Source organism: Gymnodraco acuticeps, unplaced genomic scaffold (assembly GCF_902827175.1).
Source record: "Gymnodraco acuticeps unplaced genomic scaffold, fGymAcu1.1, whole genome shotgun sequence".
Lineage (NCBI taxonomy): Eukaryota > Metazoa > Chordata > Actinopteri > Perciformes > Bathydraconidae > Gymnodraco > Gymnodraco acuticeps.
The window spans coordinates 66312-77665 of record NW_022991960.1 but is presented as its reverse complement, the minus strand read 5'-3'; positions in this window follow the sequence as shown (position 1 = coordinate 77665).

The following is an 11354-nucleotide window of genomic DNA, read 5'->3' as shown; positions in this document are numbered from 1 at the left end:
TTCACTTGGGAGTTTTGAATTCTTTATCATCATGCTGTGTCCTTTATCATTCCTCCCCCTCCAGTTTCTGGCTGCTGATTCACTTTCTCCATACAGGTTTTCCCCTTCCTCCCTTTTTTCCAATCATTACTCAGATGTGAGAGAACATGGAAATACTTAATTAGCTAAGCACTGAAAATGTTCTTTTAATTTAGTTAAACTCAGCAAAAGTTGACGGTGTAAATATCAAAGCTTTTAAAATTAAGTCCACACTCAGCAGAGTAATTGGAGTTCTTTCAGCAGCTTTGTGTATAAAGAATAGCAAATCTGCTGTGTGGTGTGACTTCAATCAGCCATGATGGCGACCGCAATCAGCCTTAAAATGAGGAATTCAGCATATTTTCTGTTGTTTGTTAGAAGTGATTTCTTAAAAGATGACAGGTGTTGAATTGGGGGTTATTTGTCTGTCCTTGGAGCTGATAACGGTGATTAGCATAATTTAACATTGTGTTTATTATTACATTCTCAAAGTCACAATGAATATGCTGCAGCTGCTGCTGACAATTCTACTAAATTAGTACCCATTATCAACCACAATAGATATGTTTGGCTTTTGAATGTTATCCATCACTTTGGCTGTGTAATCGTGAAAATTAAGACTGGGAGGTTTTTTCCCCTTGTTTTAGAAGTTTAACCTCAACTTGTAGAATACGTCATAAAGTGTTAAGCCAAAATACAGTCACATCCTCAAGGACAAAGATATGCCCCTTGAAACCCATTAAAAACACCTTTTGATCCCACATCCATTACAGCATGGAATCATACTATTATACCAGGCTTGACTTCTAGAGCCATGGCCTTATATCTAAGATATTACTATTTTCTACCAGATAGAGCCATGTTCTCATGCCTGCATATGGGCCATGTTAATGCTATTTAAAAGCCAAACTAAATCAAGTATGTATCTGTGGCATTTTAAGACATGGATATTTTATGGCTAAGGATATCAGATGATCTATTTTAAAACAGATGCTTAAGGGATTAAAAAAGGAAACAACTTGCAGAACCTTCTTTACTTTTCAAACTGAATTCCTTTCCACATCAGAACATATCCATGTGGCATTACTCATCCAAATGATTTAATTGTAAACGCTTCAGAATTGGCTGCTTGTCTGTGAATTGAAACAATCACACTCATTAGTGTTTCTCCCTTTCGTGTTTTCCCCCTTTGTGAAAGCAATCAGAAGCAGCATCAAGCTGGCACACAGAGCCAAGTTGGTGAATGCATTATTATTCACTGCCGCTCTGTTTCTATTGTCCTCGGGGTCAAAAGCGGCGTCGTCTCCATTCGTGGCTCGTCTCCTGGTGGCACCGGGGATCATCATCAGCCACATCAGAGAGAAGCAAACATTGTTCTTTGTTGTGAGGAAGTTGGCTGACTTTTATTTGGTGGTATCATTCCCAGAAACGCCTCCAGTACGTTATTTTTTTCATGTTTGTAATGACAGGGCCAGGACTTCCTTTCACGGTTTTATTGTGAGACCACACAAAACATTTTTCAGATATTATTCTCCTATCTGATTTGACATTTCGCTGCTATTCCACCCTAATTATGTGTTTTCCTCCCTGGCCTTTCAAAACCTACACTCTATAACAAATCTCAATAGAACCAATTGTCTAATCTGATGTGTTCACAATGCTGAGCAGAGGAGGGCTTTGAATGACGATGATGGAATTTAATTACCATGCTTGTGGATTTAAAAGGATAAATGTCTTGACTGTTTATCACGTTGTTTTTTGTTATTTTTATTCTTTAATAAGGAAGAGCAGGGGATTGTGCTCCTTGTTTCCACTCAGCAGCGGCTATTGGAACGGTAGTGTTATTATAATATGAGACAGAAAAGGAAGAGCAGAGCTGATTCATAATAGGCCAGGGATAGTGGCTTTGGTATGTATGGCTGTTTGATGAGTGTTTGGGAAACTTGGGAACATTTGCATTCGTATTTTAGAGGAGACAATATTGTTTATGCTCTTATCCAACCTTAAAGAGGGTTGGCAGTTTATTTTAAATGTCATTGGGGAAGATATGTCATACTAAACCTTCCAGAATGTTGGAAAAGGCAAATCTAAAGGCCTCATTCTGCAGCTCTGTCAGGCACTATTGTTAAATGTATGTTTTATATAAGTTAATACGCAGAAATCACCTACATCTGAAAGCCTACTGATGTCATACTCCTTCAAACACACCCATAAATGTGCTGGCTTGACTGAAGACATTGATACGTCAGAAACTGAACATATTTCTACCATTCAAACTGCATTTGAAACATCTATCTCCGTTTGTGTTTTTGCAATTTCATCTGCCAAGCCCTTAGCATTGACTTACAATGTGGTCTCTGGGAACAAATGAATAAGCCTGATTATTTCAGGAAAACGTACATTTTATATAATCCATCAGCAAAGTAATCAAATCGTTTTTCGTTCATAAATATACTTTGTTATTCTGGAAAAGATGTGCCTGCCTTGCATATTTATATAAACCAATATAAACCTTGTGTCGAAATCTGTGTCCCTACCCCCTCATTTTCACTTACTCAACCCCTCTGCACCATACAAACCAAAACAAATATACAGTATGTCTATGCATTGCACTGACATTTTCCATCCTTCCACTAGATGCCCTCAGAGTCTCCAGCCTGTCTCAGTCACCTGACTCTCTCATTCCCCTGCTCACCTGTTTCCACTTCCCTAATTAGCCCTGCACTATATAACCGGCCATTTTCTACTCATTCCAATTCTTAATGTTACTTCATGCCTCGCTTTCAGGCCATCTGAAGCCCAGAGCCTGCCAACCTGTGAGATAATAGCCGCTTTCACACCAAGGCTGCAGTCGAATAGTCGACTCTTCTTCTTCTTCTTTAGTGTTTATTGGCGGTTGGCAAACCAACTTGTAGGTGCATTACCGCTACCAACTGGACTGGAGTGTGGACAAGAGACTATGCAGAAAACAATAAACAAAACAAACAAAACAAAGAACCAAAACTCTAGATTATTTTAAATGTATCAATTTATCTTAGAAACGTAATAATCTCACAATATATTTTGCCTGATTTTTTCCCTAACAGCCCTGATAGCGACAAATCATGGCATTTTGCTTTCTTAAGTGTCTGGAAAAGCACATTTCTCTGAGTACTATATTTTCTGCAAAGCAGTAAAACATGCTCAACAGTTTCTGGCTGGCTACAGTGTATACACTTTCCGGTTGGATGCTTTCCTATTATACTTAATGTATGATTGAGACCTGTATGACCTATTCTCATCCGAGAAATGACATTTGCCTCCCTTCTTTTAAACCCCACCTTCCTTCCATCCCCCACATACCTTTGAATTTTATAAAGATGTCTTTCTGTATCACTAAGATCCCAATGATCTTGCCATGTTGTTTGTGCATATTTCTGAATGAATGTTTTAACCTCCGCCTTGCTGAGTGGAACTTCTATGTCTATGTTCATAATTCTGAGTGTTTGTTTGGCCAGAATATCCACCTGTTCATTACCCTCCACACCAACATGAGCAGGAACCCAGATGAAACGAGTTGCTCTGCCTTTGTTTTGCATTTTATATAAAATTAGAAATATTTCATTTATTATGTCCATTCTAAATAAAGATCTGCCTGATCGTATACTTGATAATGCTGAAAAGCTGTCAGATGCAATTATACTATTATGTACTTCTTTCTCCTCTATCCATTTCAATGAAAACACCAATGCCAACAACTCTGTGGTGTATACTGACACATAGTCTGTTACCCTTTTCTTATGTGTATTACTCACTGGGATATAAACTGCTGCCCCTGCACGCCCTGTCTCTGGATCTTTGGAACCATCTGTAAATATGATTGTTGAGTCTGAGTGATATCTTGCAAAATAATTCTGAACTATGCACCATACTGGTAGTTCTTTCTTTTCCTTTAACTCCTCTCGTATATTGAGGTCTACACTTGGCAATGGGAACAACCAGGGTGGAATGGATGAGATTGGAATTGTGGGGCAATACTGTATTTGATTCAAACCTACAGTATACTTGCTGCTTTAACATCGCCAATCCATCCAAAACTTGTTAAATGTGACTCATTGTGCTCCCAGCAATCTTTCAAGATACTTTTCGCAGGATGACTATCACTACGCCCCTGAAGGTTTACCCAGTATGCCAACATTAACTTCACTCTTCTTATCCTTAAAGGAATTTCTCCCATTTCCACCTGTATTGCTGATACTGGAGATGTTTTAAAAGCTCCACTACATATTCTCAGGGCCTGAGCTTGTAGGACATCCAGCTTTTTAAGGTTTGATTCTGCTGCTGCCATGAACGCTATACACCCATAATCAAATACAGGTCTCATGAGTGCCCAATATATATTCAGAAGTGATGACCTACTCGCTCCCCACTCCTGTCCCGCCAAACACCGAAGTACATTGTTGACCTTTTACATTTATTTTGAACTTTTCCTATATGATTGCTCCATGTTAGCTTTCCGTCAAACCAAACACCAAGAAGTCTTATTGTATTAACCTGTTCAAGAGGTTGCTCATACAATTTTAACGATATAGGAGCAATGTTATGCCGTTTTGTAAAACAAATGACCTGCGTCTTACAGTAGCTACTGACAGTTTGAATCCCGATTTATTTGTCCATTTCTCCACTTCAACTATTGCAGCTTGTATTTTCTTTCCAACATGTGCTACATTGCAGCCTTTTGCCCACAAAGCCCCATCATCTGCATACAAAGATTTTCCCATACTTGGATGAACTTGATTAAAGATGTCATGTATCATTATATTGAACAGCAACGGACTACATACACTACCTTGCGGTGTACCATTTTCCACAGCATAAACACTTGAATATTCTGCACCTACTCTTACTTGTATTTTTCTGTCCAGTAAAAAATTCATAACCCAATGATATGCTTTACCACCAATTCCCAATGTTTTTAACTTGATTAGTAGTCCTTCCTTCCAGAGCATGTCATAAGCCTTTTCAATATCAAAGAAGACTGCAATCACTACTTCCTTGTTGGTCTGTGCTTTCCTGATGGCTGATTCTAAGCACAATATAGAATCCATTGTATTCCGTCCCCTACGGAACCCACTTTAATATGGGGACAACAGAGCTTTACTTTCTAAGATATATGTTAACCTTTCTGTAACCATTCTCTCCATGATTTTGCATAAATGAGATGTCAGGGCAATAGGCCTGTAGCTAGATGGATCTGAAGGGTCTTTCCCTGGCTTTAGGATGGGCACTATTATCGCTTGTTTCCACACTGAAGGAAGTTGGCCAGAATCCCACACCCTATTAAACAACCTTAACACAATGACTAGAGTGTTATCTGTCATGTGTTCCAGCATTTTATAACAAACACCATCTTTCCCAGGAGTGGTTTGACGAGCACTAATAATTGCTCTTCTCAACTCAAACGTACTAAAATGCAGGTCCAACTGATCCCCTAACACTTCTACTCTATCCAATATTCTAGGGTTTTCCATTAGTGTATTATGTCTGCACTGCCTGGCTTCCTCTGTAAGGTTATCTGAACTATGAACTTTCCTAAATGTTTGAGCTAGAAGTTCCGCCTTTCCTAAGTTTGTGACAGCCATTATGTCCCCTCTGCTCAAAACTGGCAACTCATAATTCCTTCGAATTCCCCCCATTCTCCTAATCATGCCCCAAACATCTGCAAGCTATACTTCTCTTCCAATACTATTGCAATATTGCCTTCAAAATGTGCGTTTTTGCGTTCTTATTGTTCTCCTCACTATAGCCTGGGCCCTTTTATACTGATTCAAAGTTTCCTGAGAATGGAGTTTTTTGAGTTGCCTGAATGCTTTATTTCTGTCTTTAATGGATTTGCTACATTCACCATTCCACCAGGGTACACTCTTGGTGCGCCTAACTCCTGCAATTTCCGGAATTGTTTCTTTAGCTGAATGAATGATAACCTTAACCAGCTCATCATTGAATTTATTTATATCATCATAATGTTCCTCTGAAGTGTTTTACATCTATTCGTACTTACAACTTGGAAGGCATCCCAATTAGCCTTTCCTAATTTCCATCTAGGAATTTTCTTTACCTTTTCAAACCTTATATTGGTCCCAACTTTAATCATTACCAGATAATGATCGCTGCCCACTGTAGTATGCTTTACCACATTCCATGTACTTATACCTGCTATTGCACTAGATACAAATGTCAGATAGAGTACTGTTTCTATATTCTTCGTGCAATTATATCGTGTTCCTTCTCCAGTGTTAATGCACACTAGCCCGTGGTCATCTATAAATTCCTCAACTACTGCACCATTTGCATCCGTGCTACTGCTTCCCCATAGCGAGCTATGTGAACAGTCGAATAGTCCATTTAGCTTAGGAACCTTCCTAACCGAGTGAAATGACCCGGAAGTCCCTCAGTGGCAGCCATGAGAAGTGCCGTTCGAATTCTCTACATGATAGGAAAGGAGGTTTCAAACTTCCTTTATAACCTCCTTTAGCTAAGGAACCACTGGACCTCCCTCACCGAAAGGAGAGGAGAAAATGCTGCCCCACAATGCCTTGCAGCCGCAGCATTTGCCGTCACACAACAGTCGGCCGTTCAAGGAAACAAACGATTATGACGGAGAAATGTTATCATGAAAGTTACGGTGCTTATTAAGCATTTTAAAACGTATGTGGTAAGTTGCCAAAGTGCTTCGTTTTGAACGTTCATCAGTATTATAATCAAAAAGAGAAATATGAACGTTAGTTTTTACTGACATTATCAAATAAAGTCAACATTTCACTGAGCTGTGTGGGGTTTGTTCAACTTTTAAAAGATGTTTGAACGGTGATGTACACAGTGATAGGTGTTAAGGACTAACGTTTATAATAAATACATTTGTGTTTATTTTAAGATCTTTTCATACAATCATACGTATTGGGATCATTTGTATTAATGTGGACCGGAGGGAGAGGGCGATGAGCATAAGTTTCACTTTCCATTTTTGTTTCAATTCCAACTTTGGTCATGAAGAATATGTTTCTCTGTTGTCCACGTTCATAAAGCATAAAACAACAGCATCAGAGCACAGTGCAGAGTCTCTAGATGAGTTCACAGTAGTCCCTCGTTCTTATTAAACATCCATGTTGTAGTCCGCTGTATAGAAAACTGTAGTTCTCATTCATAACACTCCGTTCGATGTCTCACTATGGGATGCGCCTCATCGCGGAGCAAACAGAAGCATCAATCTCATTACGCCAATCCTGATTGGCTGGTAATCTTGACGTCAGCGTCAGGGAATTCACCCCCTATAAGTAGCTTGCGCCACGACGCATGCGTCATTCAAACACCTCTTCTCGCTTCAGAGCACATCTCTATAATAGCCGGACAAGCTTAACGGTCCACAGACTGAACCCAAATATAACCATTTCGGTCGACGGGCGCTCGCCGGCTACTCCTTCTGCTTCGCAAGAAGACGGTAATACTAACGCCAGTTAGTATTAAAATCGACCTCACCGTTTCTTTCTCCGGAAAGTAAGGTAAGGTTTTGATTTTTCTCAAGCTAGCTACGCACCTGTTGCTAGCTAGCTTCCCCTTACTACCGACACCACGGTAGCGAGGACGCTTTTCTTTTTCTCTCTCACGGAGGAGAAAAGGATTAGAAGTATATTGACACACCAGTCAATATTCTTTGAGAACAAAGGACCCACACCGTCCCTTTTTCTCCGGATTAAGGACGGGTTGGTAACACTTTTTCTCTCAACGACGTACCTGTTACGAGCGGGTCCTCTTCACGCCACGAGGCGAACAAGATGGACGCCTCTCCCCCTCACACCAGAGGAGTCAGGGACTCGGAGGCTCGGTCATGCGGCTGCGGGTTGAAGATAGCAGGCACAGACTCACACCAGGTCTGCTCGTCCTGCCTCGGGCTGGAACACGCCCAGGAGGCTATCGACAACCCCGGCTCGTGCGGGCATTGTGCCCGTTTCACCCGAAAGAGCCTCCACCGACGGCTAGCACACCAAGCTAGCTTGTTGGAACAGGACTCCCTCATGTCCACTGATTCGCCGTTTGGCAATCAAGACACGGGGGCGTCCGCCGCAGAGACTGAGCCCCTCACTGTGTCGGTCTGGGGCTCACTAACAGCGGCAGCTGCGGAACCGGGATCCCACGCCGTGTCAGGCCGGGACCCGGTGGCGGCAAAAGACGCGGGAACGGAGCCCCACGCCTCACCAGGCGGGAGCTCCCAGCGAGACCTCACCATGGTCTCACCCGCAGAGGCTCGGCCTGCTCCGCATACCGCCGATGGAACTGCTGGTGGCAGCCCACCTCCTACCGAGGATGGGCCCGTCACCAAGCAGGTACCCCACGCTGCCAGCGAGGGTGGACCGTTTCCAGTCGACCATGACTGAACGGTCCTACAGAGCCGCAGCGTTGTCCGCCAGGGCTCTGAACGTTTCCTCACTGCTAACCGCATACCAAGAGGAGCTCTGTGAGGATATGTTGAGTAATCCTGGACCGGCCGTTCTGGATGAGTTGGCCGCGGTCACAGACATTTGTCTCCGTGTCCAACGCTGCGCCGTCCAGGCCACGGGCAAAACAATGGGGATCATGGTGGTGCAGGAAAGAGCTAGATGACTCAACCTCACCGACCTCCCAGACCGGGAAAAGGAGGATGTGCTTGACATGCCCATCGTTCCCGAGGGGATTTTCGGCTCCGCTCTTGCCTCCATGCAGAGGAGATGCGAGTCGAAAGGGCCAGCCGCTGCCTTCGCAGCGGCAGCCCTTCGTCCAAGCTGCCCCGAACCCTGCTCGGTTCAAAATACCGAAAACGCAGAGGTCGCAGTCCGCCCCGAGTCCCCAGCCCAGGCAGGGGACGAGGGCGAGCTGGCCTAGAAAATCTCCGGTTCCGGCTGCAGCCCAGGCGCAGCCAACCCAGAATTTCGGCCAGCAGTCGAGGAAGAAGAAGCGAGCGGCGTGACAGCCCCTCCTTCTCCCCTCTGGGACAGAGCTGGAAGTCTACGGTTCCCCAGCTCTAAATGTGTTCCCGCCGCCTCGAGAGATGCCTCAACACCATCCTCAAGTCCGCATAAACACATGTCACACACTTATTGATTTTTCTGTCATAAAACATTTTCTGCTGACGCATCCAGGCTTCGAGCCAAGGGCGCAGCTCGAAAAAATGAAAAGAAAAACAATAAAAACAATAAACAGTCCGTCAACTGTTCCCCTTCTGAGAGCAGCTACGGCCTCTCTCAAAGGGCGGACAATTGACGGGTCTGTGAAGGCACCACCGTCACGCGCATGCGCAGTGCCGGCTGGAGCTGTAAAGGCACCACCGTCACGCGCATGCGCAGTGCCGGCTGGGGTTGTGAAGGCACCACCGTCACGCGCATGCGCAGTGCCGGCTGGGGCTGTAAAGGCACCACCGTCACGCGCATGCGCAGTGCCGGCTGGGGCTGTAAAGGCACCACCGTCACGCGCATGCGCAGTGCCGGCTGGGGTTGTGAAGGCACCACCGTCACGCGCATGCGCAGTGCCGGCTGGAGCCGTAAGGGCACCACCGCCACACGCATGCGCTGTGTCGGTGGGGATTGTCGAAATGGGGCACCACAGTGCTCAGACACTGGAGGGCCCCATAACACAACAAATAGAGACTCAGAGGGGAAGAGACGTGACATCTCAGCTGGCTCTAAGGAGCATACAGCGGGAGATGCTCAAGACATTTGCTTGGGTTTCTCAAGACAGTTACACGGAGCTACAGACTCCAAGTCACCGTCACCCCCCCCTCGCTTCTCAGGCATTCTGCATTCGCTTTTATTCCAAGTACTTCCTCGTTCCCAACCGGGGAGGGAACGGAATTCGGCCAATACTTGATTTGAGGGCTCTGAACAAATATCTAAAAAGATATAAGTTCAGAATGCTCACTCACACATCTCTGCTGCGGCTCGTGCGACAAGACGACTGGTTTACATCAGTCGACCTGAAAGATGCGTATTTTCACATCCCAGTATATTACCCACACAGGAAATATCTGAGATTCGCATTTCAGGGGATCTGTTATGAATACAGAGTACTCCCCTTCGGTCTGTCTCAGTCCAAGGGTGTTTGTACGATGTACGGAAGCCGCGATAACCCCGTTAAGACAACAGGGTATTCGCCTGGCGACCTACCTGGACGACTGGCTGCTTCTCGCACAGTCGGAGCAGGAGGCTGTTACGCAGACAAATGTCCTCGTAAAGCACCTGCTCAACCTGGGTTTCATAATAAACACAGAGAAGAGCATGTTGTGCCCCGCGCAGACTATACTCTTCCTGGGTTTACACCTGAACTCGGTGCCCTTTTCAGCTCGCTTGTCAACGGAAAGAGTGAAAGCTTTCAGAGCTTGCCTCGCTCTTTTCCAGCTGCGCAAACATGTTCTCTTCAGATCATGCCTGTGATTGCTGGGGCTCATGGCGTCAGCCATCCTGGTCGTACGACTGGGACGCTTACACATGAGGGAGTTTCAGCGCTGGGTGGCCGCCCTAAAACTAAACTAAAGTGATGGTTACTGTGAAATCGTAATGGCACTGCGCCACTGGCTGCACCCGACTTTTCTAGTATGAGGTGTGCCTATGGGTGCTGTCCTTTCACGGAAAGTGGTCACCACGGACGCATGTCTGACAGGTTCGGGAGGTATTTATGAAGGTCGCCCGGTGAGGGGTCTCTGGAGCAGAGACCTCCAGCGGGCGCACATAAATTACCTGGAGCTTTTAGCGGTGTTTCTCACCCTAAAACGCTTTCTGCCTTTCCTCAGGGGACATCACGTCCTCGTGAGGACAGACAATACGACCACAATATCGTATATTAGCCGCCAAGGGGGTTTGCGTTCTCTCCAGTTACATACACTGGCGCGCAAACTGATCCTATGGAGCGGTAGACGTCTCCTCTCTCTGAGAGCGACGCACGTACCGGGAGTGATGAACCTCGGGGCAGATCTACTGTCCAGAGGTATACCACTTATGCAGACTGGACTCTACATCCAAGGACTGTGAGCCAGCTGTGGGTGCGTTACGGCAGAGCCACGGTGGATCTGTTCGAAAGACAATGCTCAGTGTCAGCTGTTCTTTTCGATGCGCAATCTAAATGCACCGTTAGGCGTGGATGCACTCGCGCACGATTGGCCCCCGGGCCTTCTGTACGCGTTCCCACCCCTGGCTCTGATACCCCCAACTCTGGCCAGAGTGAGAGAGCAACGCCACACACTTATCCTGATAGCTCTGCACTGGCCAGCTATGTACTGGCTAGCGGAGATATATCTGCTGCTGTGCGGGCAGCCATGGCAGCTCCCACTACGC